This window comes from Symsagittifera roscoffensis, chromosome 5 (genome assembly GCF_963678635.1).
Source record: "Symsagittifera roscoffensis chromosome 5, txSymRosc1.1, whole genome shotgun sequence".
Taxonomy (NCBI): Eukaryota; Metazoa; Xenacoelomorpha; order Acoela; family Convolutidae; genus Symsagittifera; species Symsagittifera roscoffensis.
Genome location: NC_087066.1, coordinates 2,016,057 through 2,023,256, shown reverse-complemented (window position 1 = coordinate 2,023,256; position 7,200 = coordinate 2,016,057).

Sequence of the window (7,200 nt, the reverse complement as noted above, 5' to 3'; positions counted from 1 at the left end):
TTGACAAAAGACTAATAGAAATTTTTGACCAACTAACCTTTTTAATTAAGATAAGCAGTGGATAACTTCGGTTACTCATCTTTCACTTGAGCCCCTCCACTTAGCTGACCAAGGCTTCAATAAATCATAAACCTAGTAAGATCTGAAGAAAAATACCTAAGAATCTAGATCTAAAAAAACTTGAACCTTGTTGATTGAGTTACTTTTCTTCAACACTTGGTCACAAGTCACAACCCTAATTAACATTAAAAAAGTTTTGATTAAAATAAAACTTAGCCACCGAGAAAGTACAACATCTTTCTGATGAACTGATATACGCTCTCTCCAACCTGTCCAGACTCGACAACCTAGGCACCAACAACCTATAGATAACTCTACAATATATAGCTGGACATTACATTGAAATGGACCCGGATTGGTCTTTGTCAAGAGATAAACTAGGAAATAAATCAAACAAAAATATTACACAACTGTTTATTTAAAAACATAAGACAAGATCCTGTAATCTATAATTGGAATCAACCATTAAAGCAAAAAAAAATAATTCATTAACCGTCATTCCACACAAAACAATCTTTCAATACAACAAAATTTTGACAATGATTCTATCTTTCCCTTTGACCTATCACTCACAAATCGCGTCTGGTTTTGTATCTGTATTAGAATCGAACCAAACTTTTTTGTATCATCACCACAAAGGTCTCGACATGCAAAAAAGACAAGGAATACAGCTTCTTTTAGATATTTAACGTCAGTTTGTAGAATATTCACTAAGAATGAAGCTTCAAAAATACTAAAATTTGCCCTACGAAGCATCCTAGCATGGTTAACAAAAATTTATTTTCAACAATTATTAATTTTAATCTCACCAGCACGAAATTTTTTCGACCACCAATTCCCAATGGTCAAAAAATGTTAGCAGCCAAAACAGATTATGTACAGGACAGTGAAGGGTCTCGTATATCATTTTTAAAGATTTCTAACAAAATTTCAAGTGCAGCAATCGCCAATGTCTATGTACACAAAGACTATTAAAAAAACTCCACTCTCAACAGTAACAACATTACAACACAATGTTTAATAATAGGAGAAGTAATGATAGTTTATATTCAGTAGCTATAAACACGCAAGAAACTCTTGATGAAATTATAGATCTAGACAACAATTTTTTCAAATTCCGTCGAATTTTGTTGAAGAAGAAATAGTAGAAACACTATCTACAACAACTGTGAACAGATCATTTTCCCTATTCTTCCAATACTCAGAACTCCACATAACAAAATTACTTATTTCCTACAAACAACAGTACAGTTATTAATAAAACCACCCGCTTTTCCAAAATAGATCAATGACTAAAACACGACAAAACAACAATCAAAATGGAGCTACCAGACATATTTTTGCAAAACAAGACTGTAATTTTTTCCAAAACCTTTTCACCAAAACAGCAAGAAAAATTAAATAGACTACCAAAACACTAATAACCCAGCAAGTCATTTTACCAAAACTTGATAAAGATAAAACTTCACCGATTAAAAACATTCAAAGTGATACTAGTTCAGAGAAACCACATAGCAGTAACATATCACAGTTCTCCTAATCAAATAACTCTCAGGGAAGATCGGCAGATTGACTAAATCACAGAATTATCCACAAAAAAAGATAAAAACAGTTTGAAGAGTCACAACAACTTTTACATGATTTTATGTTCTAGATAGAGCTCTAGTGAAAGTAATTATTCAAAGTTAGACAGAAACACCTCATATTCAATTCCTGCTCAAGGAACTCTTCTAATAATCGAAGTCAAACTCATTTATTTAATTGTAAAAGAAATCACTCGAATAACACATCACATAACTTTTCTAAAATAACCATAAAAATCTATCAAAAAGAAAACTTAAATTTAACCGAAGCTGTGCGAGCACTCCTCCAAGCCCAAACAATAGTTTTACAGCCCTGAGACCCCCTTTTTTCAGCTCAAAATAGGGGTCTTCCGCTTCGATCAGTAGCTCCTGCAGCTCAACCAATGGTCGAACAAGCTCATCTAAGGGGTTTCGAAGACTTATTTTTCACGAGGAAGCGAATGGTCTTATCCCGGAAGCTCTACGAGCAAGCTCTGTTAATTTTTCAAGCCAACTGAAGCAACTTCGCTAGTTTTGGACCTCATTTCGAGCTTAATTGGGCTCAAGGATCAGGGACACTGTCTCTTATGCTTTTATACCTATTTCACTCGGAGCCAACTCGATTCGCCTAAGAGTTGGGACTACGAAATCGTGTTACAGCTTAAAGGTAACTACCAAAAAACACCCAATCTAGAAATCAGAACATCCCCATGGTTAGGTCTCTAAAAAGTTAAGACACGCGAACTCCGTTAAAAAAAGCGTGTAAAAACACTCAAGAATTTAAATTCAATTTTCACAAATTGACATAACTCTGGATTCAGGTAATTAATATAAGTAAGATAACTCTGGAAGTTTCAATTATTAATCTTAACTCAAGTACTTTTATCATTTGGACTATTGGGCAGCTTCACTCTTCTACCTGTTTATTCAAGTTTCTCTCTTGCCCAGCGGTAACCCTGTTGTATGAATTTGCAAATATCAATTTTACTCCAGCACAATTTTTGATCAACTTTTCCGCAATTATGATCCGGATCTTCTGATTAAACTTGATTTTCGTTGTCTCAAAAAAATTGAGCATCACATGGTCCATTCAAATTTTTCAAAATTACAGCTTCCCCCAAAGTCAAGGCCGAAATTCCCAATATGACCGACTGGCACAATCTCCCCGGACTCAAGATCGATGTCCTCATCGCGCGTCGTCGTCATGTCAGTGAGCCTCCAGAATGTTGATTGCCTCTCAAAATACACTGCCAATGGTCATTTACAGAAGCTTCTAGCAAACTCAAACTTATCTACATCCCCAAAATTCTCCGCCAAATCAAACTTTCATTCTATAGCTGAACATCAATCAATATCTTCATCCAATTGCACCATGGATTCCAGCTTCATGAGACGTTTCTCTAAAACTTTTTTTGTCCAACCCAGTCAGAAAGTAGTCATAATTATATTTTGAAAAACAGATCGATATTTTAGTTAACAATATATTGTAGGTAAAGTTTTTTTTTGTTCACTCAGATTTCAATTGAACTCACATTCAAGCCCCATTTCCTTATCCCGCTCAAGACTCAAGAATGCAACCAGAGTACTGGTTGGTGCTTTTTTACTATCGGTTTTTCATCACGTTCTCTTCAATCCATCACAGTACCAGCAACGAGCTCACCAGAGACGTCACTTTCTGTTGATGATATGGGAATCCAATCGACCGAATCTCCTCAACACCCCACATCAAGCAGATATTGGGCTTTACTGGGTACGACACAGTCTAACCTAAACAATGGCAAGATTCAAATAAATGCTCCGCAGATTGCGTGTTCCTGAAGCCTCGAGCAAAGGTTCGAACTCCATCGTTTATGAAAGTATCGAATTGTGCTAGTCCACCGCAAGGGCGTTATTTAGTACTTCCTTAGTAGCTGGTGCGATTGATGTGATATTTTTGACAGCAGTACACGCTTTAGAACCAAGAAGTCCTTATCAACAATCTTTCTCCGGCTAGACGCTTCAACCATTGACATGTGTAGCGGGTAATGGCTCCCGCAGAAATTTGCTATCGCCAAGTTCACCGTAAAAATCTGGTAGCAGTCAGCTAAAATTTGAACCTCATTTTCCTGTTTTTCTTTAATCTCACTAATCACATGGCCAAATCTATTCTCTGTAACAACTGATTTCTCACACAAAGTTTTTCCTCACAAGAGCGCCCATTTTGAAGAGACTCACGAGAAACACTGGTCGTTCCTGATGAATAGCCCTGGATACGATGAAAGAACTAGAGAACTGTCTAAAGAATCTGGACTGCGGAGTGTCCAGAAGATGTCGAAATTGGGCCAGGCAGCATGAAGCGCAAGTGAATAGGTTGTAGTTGAGGAGACAATTAGGCCGAATGTGGGAGAAAATACTGTTGGAGTACTTCGAGAACGACATTAGAGCACATTCGTCTGCTCAGATTCTGATGGCGAACCCTTTCACCCGGACTGATGGTCAGTTAGTGTTCTCGTGTTGCTTGGCTGTAGTTGAATTGGAAGACCTGACCTCATGAGACAAACTGAAGATTTGTACTGGATGATGATGCAGTATGTTGCTCGAGATGACACCGAATTGAAACTTGCGAGGAGGAAGGACGCCACTTGTTTCTTTAGATGGATTATGTCAGAGAATCTGGCTGAGTGATCCAAGCTTGCCACCAGAAGGCGATGAAGAATAGGCCTTGGAGATCAGAGTCTGGAGCAACATGGTCAATCCCACCAAGGATTTCGCTTTCATCAGCAGAATATAGGCTTCGCTCATCGTGAATCCCATTTCTGCTTCCAAGCAGACCTTGAACCAGTTTCAACACCCCAAGCTGGGATTCTACACTCAATGCCGTAACTAGACGATGTTCGGACTCAAGCATCGCTAGTGACTCCAGACAACACATTCTCGAGAAGAGTCCTAGCGCTGTCGCCAAGTTCACCGAGAAACACTGGTAGCCGTCAGCCAAAACCTGCACCTCATTTTTATGCAGACTATCAAGTTTATCAAGTTCAACAGACTATCATCCTTCAATGGTTACAATTTTTATTAGTTCTGTGATATCTTCATTTAAACTCGCTTGAGGATGCGGCCACACTTGGTGGCGCAGCTCAAAAAGTTTTTCAGTATTAGCTCACGTTTATTGAAGATGATAAAAAAATCTTTACACAAGAACTCTGAAAACTGCTAGACTCTGAAAGAAACAAACAACATCAAAAAGTTTTTTTGCAACCAAATGGACAGACTTCAAATGAAACAATAAAACAACTCGCAGTACAAATTGAAAGCCTAGTCGGAAAAATTTAATGCTTCATTACACTTGATTACAAAAACACAAAAATGACCTAAATCGTATTAATGACTCTAACACTAATTTACGCAAAACTGCAAAGAAAAAGAGAGCATCACATCCATCATCATTTCGAGAAATTGATATAAATTTTCAAAAATAGTAGATAAACAAGATAAAGCCAAAAAATTAGAACACTCGCATTGAAACTAGAAAGAAAAAGAAAATTTTTGAGTAGTTTATGTTAATAAAATTCAAACAACAACTTCACAGATTGAAAATATCCAATACTCCAAAAATGAACAAGCAGATGAACTAACTCAAACTTTAAACATTTTTGAAAATAATCATAATTTCGAAGACAAAACCTCATTCAAAGAACGGTGTAAAAATTGTCGCATATATGGACACAGTATTCTTGAATGCAGACTAAAACAGCAAGTCGGTCAAAACTCTAAGAACCAAGCAATTTTTTTTACCTATGCATGATAAAAGATAAAATTTCACCAATTAAAAACACTCAAAGTAATAAGAACTCAGAGAAACCACATAGCAGTAATATATCACAATCCCCCTAATCAAATACCTCTCAGGAAAGTTCGCCAGATTGACAAAAATCACAGAATTATCCACACAAAAATATATAACAGTTCAAACAGTCACAACAACTTGTACATGATTAATTATTCTAGATCGAGCTCTAGTAGAAGAAATTATTCAAAGTAGGACAGAAAACCTTCAAATTCAAAATACCGAAAAAGATACCACTTTAATTCCCGCTCAAGGATCTCTTCTAATAATCGAAATCGTTCATTTTATTGTAATAGAAATCACTCAAATAACAGATCAGAAATTTTTTTCTTAAAAGGACCCAGTAGTAATTTTCATAATAAAAGATCATATGATAATTACAGAAGTATAAATCTATCAAACTATCAAAACAAGTCAAGAAATTATGCTCAAAACATTGAAAAAATCCAATTTTTCCTGACAAAAATTGTAAATGGTGTCTGTTCATGTCACATATGATGTTAAGAAGAATAGGCCCTATACACATTGGCTCAAGAGTCATCTCTTATATTTTCTCTCGGAGCCAATTCAATTTGTTAAGACTTGGGACTACGAAAACGTGTTACGGCTTTAAGGCAACTACCGAAAAACCACGACTCTAGATATCAGAACGTCCGCACGTTTAGGTCTCTAAAAACCTAACACACGCGAACGTCGTTAAGAAAAGGTTCAAAACTCAAGTATCTTATAGTTTAGGACAGTGAATTTTTGGTCCATTCCAGATGAATCAATCTGAAACCCGCCTTATTTTAACATAAGCGTGTAAAAAAACAGTCAGGAAAACAAGTTCAATACTCACATATTGACATAACTCTGGACGCAAGTAATTCATGTAACTAAGATAACCCTGGAAGTTTTAATTCTTTATCTTAACTCAAGTAGTTTTATCAATTGAATCATTGGGCAGCTCCACTCGTCTAGCTGTCCAGTCAAGGTTCTCATTTGCTAGCGGTGACCCTCTCGTATGAGTTTGCTATTTTCTCTGTTGAGACCAAGACAGCTCTACTCAAATTGATGAATTCAGTAAAATTGCGACTAGCAATTTTACTTTAGCACAATGTCTGATCAATTTTCCCACAATTATGATTCGTATCTACTGATTAAAGATTTTTTTCTTTTCAGTTGTCGCGAAAAAATTGAGCATGACTTGGTCGATGCGAATTTTCCAAAAACTGAAGCTTCTCACAAAATCAAGATCAATCTTCCGAATATGACCGACTGGCACAAACTCATCGGACTCAAGATCAAAATCCTCATCGCGCGTCGTCGCCATACCAGTGAGCCTCCAAATGTTGATTGCGTCTCGGTATACAGTGCCAATTGTCATTTGCAGATGTTTTCAGCAAACTCAATCTTATTTACATCCCCATAGTTCACAGCCCTATAAAATTACCATTCTATAGCTAAACAGCAATCAATATCTTCATCCAACTGCAACTTGTATTACAGCTTCATACGACACTTTTCAAAATTATTTTGTCCAACCCAGTCTGTCCCAGTCGGTCATATTTGGAAGTTTGACCTTGAATAATGCGAAGTAAACATGATTTTGGGGTCAAATGGAATTTTTCAAAAATTCGAATTGGACATGTCATGCTCAATTTTCTCGCGACAACTGAAAATATCAGATAATAGAAATCAGAACGATCAAATTACAATCGCGGGAAAGTAGTCAATTTAAGCAGCGGGAAATTGCTATTCGCAATTTCCGAC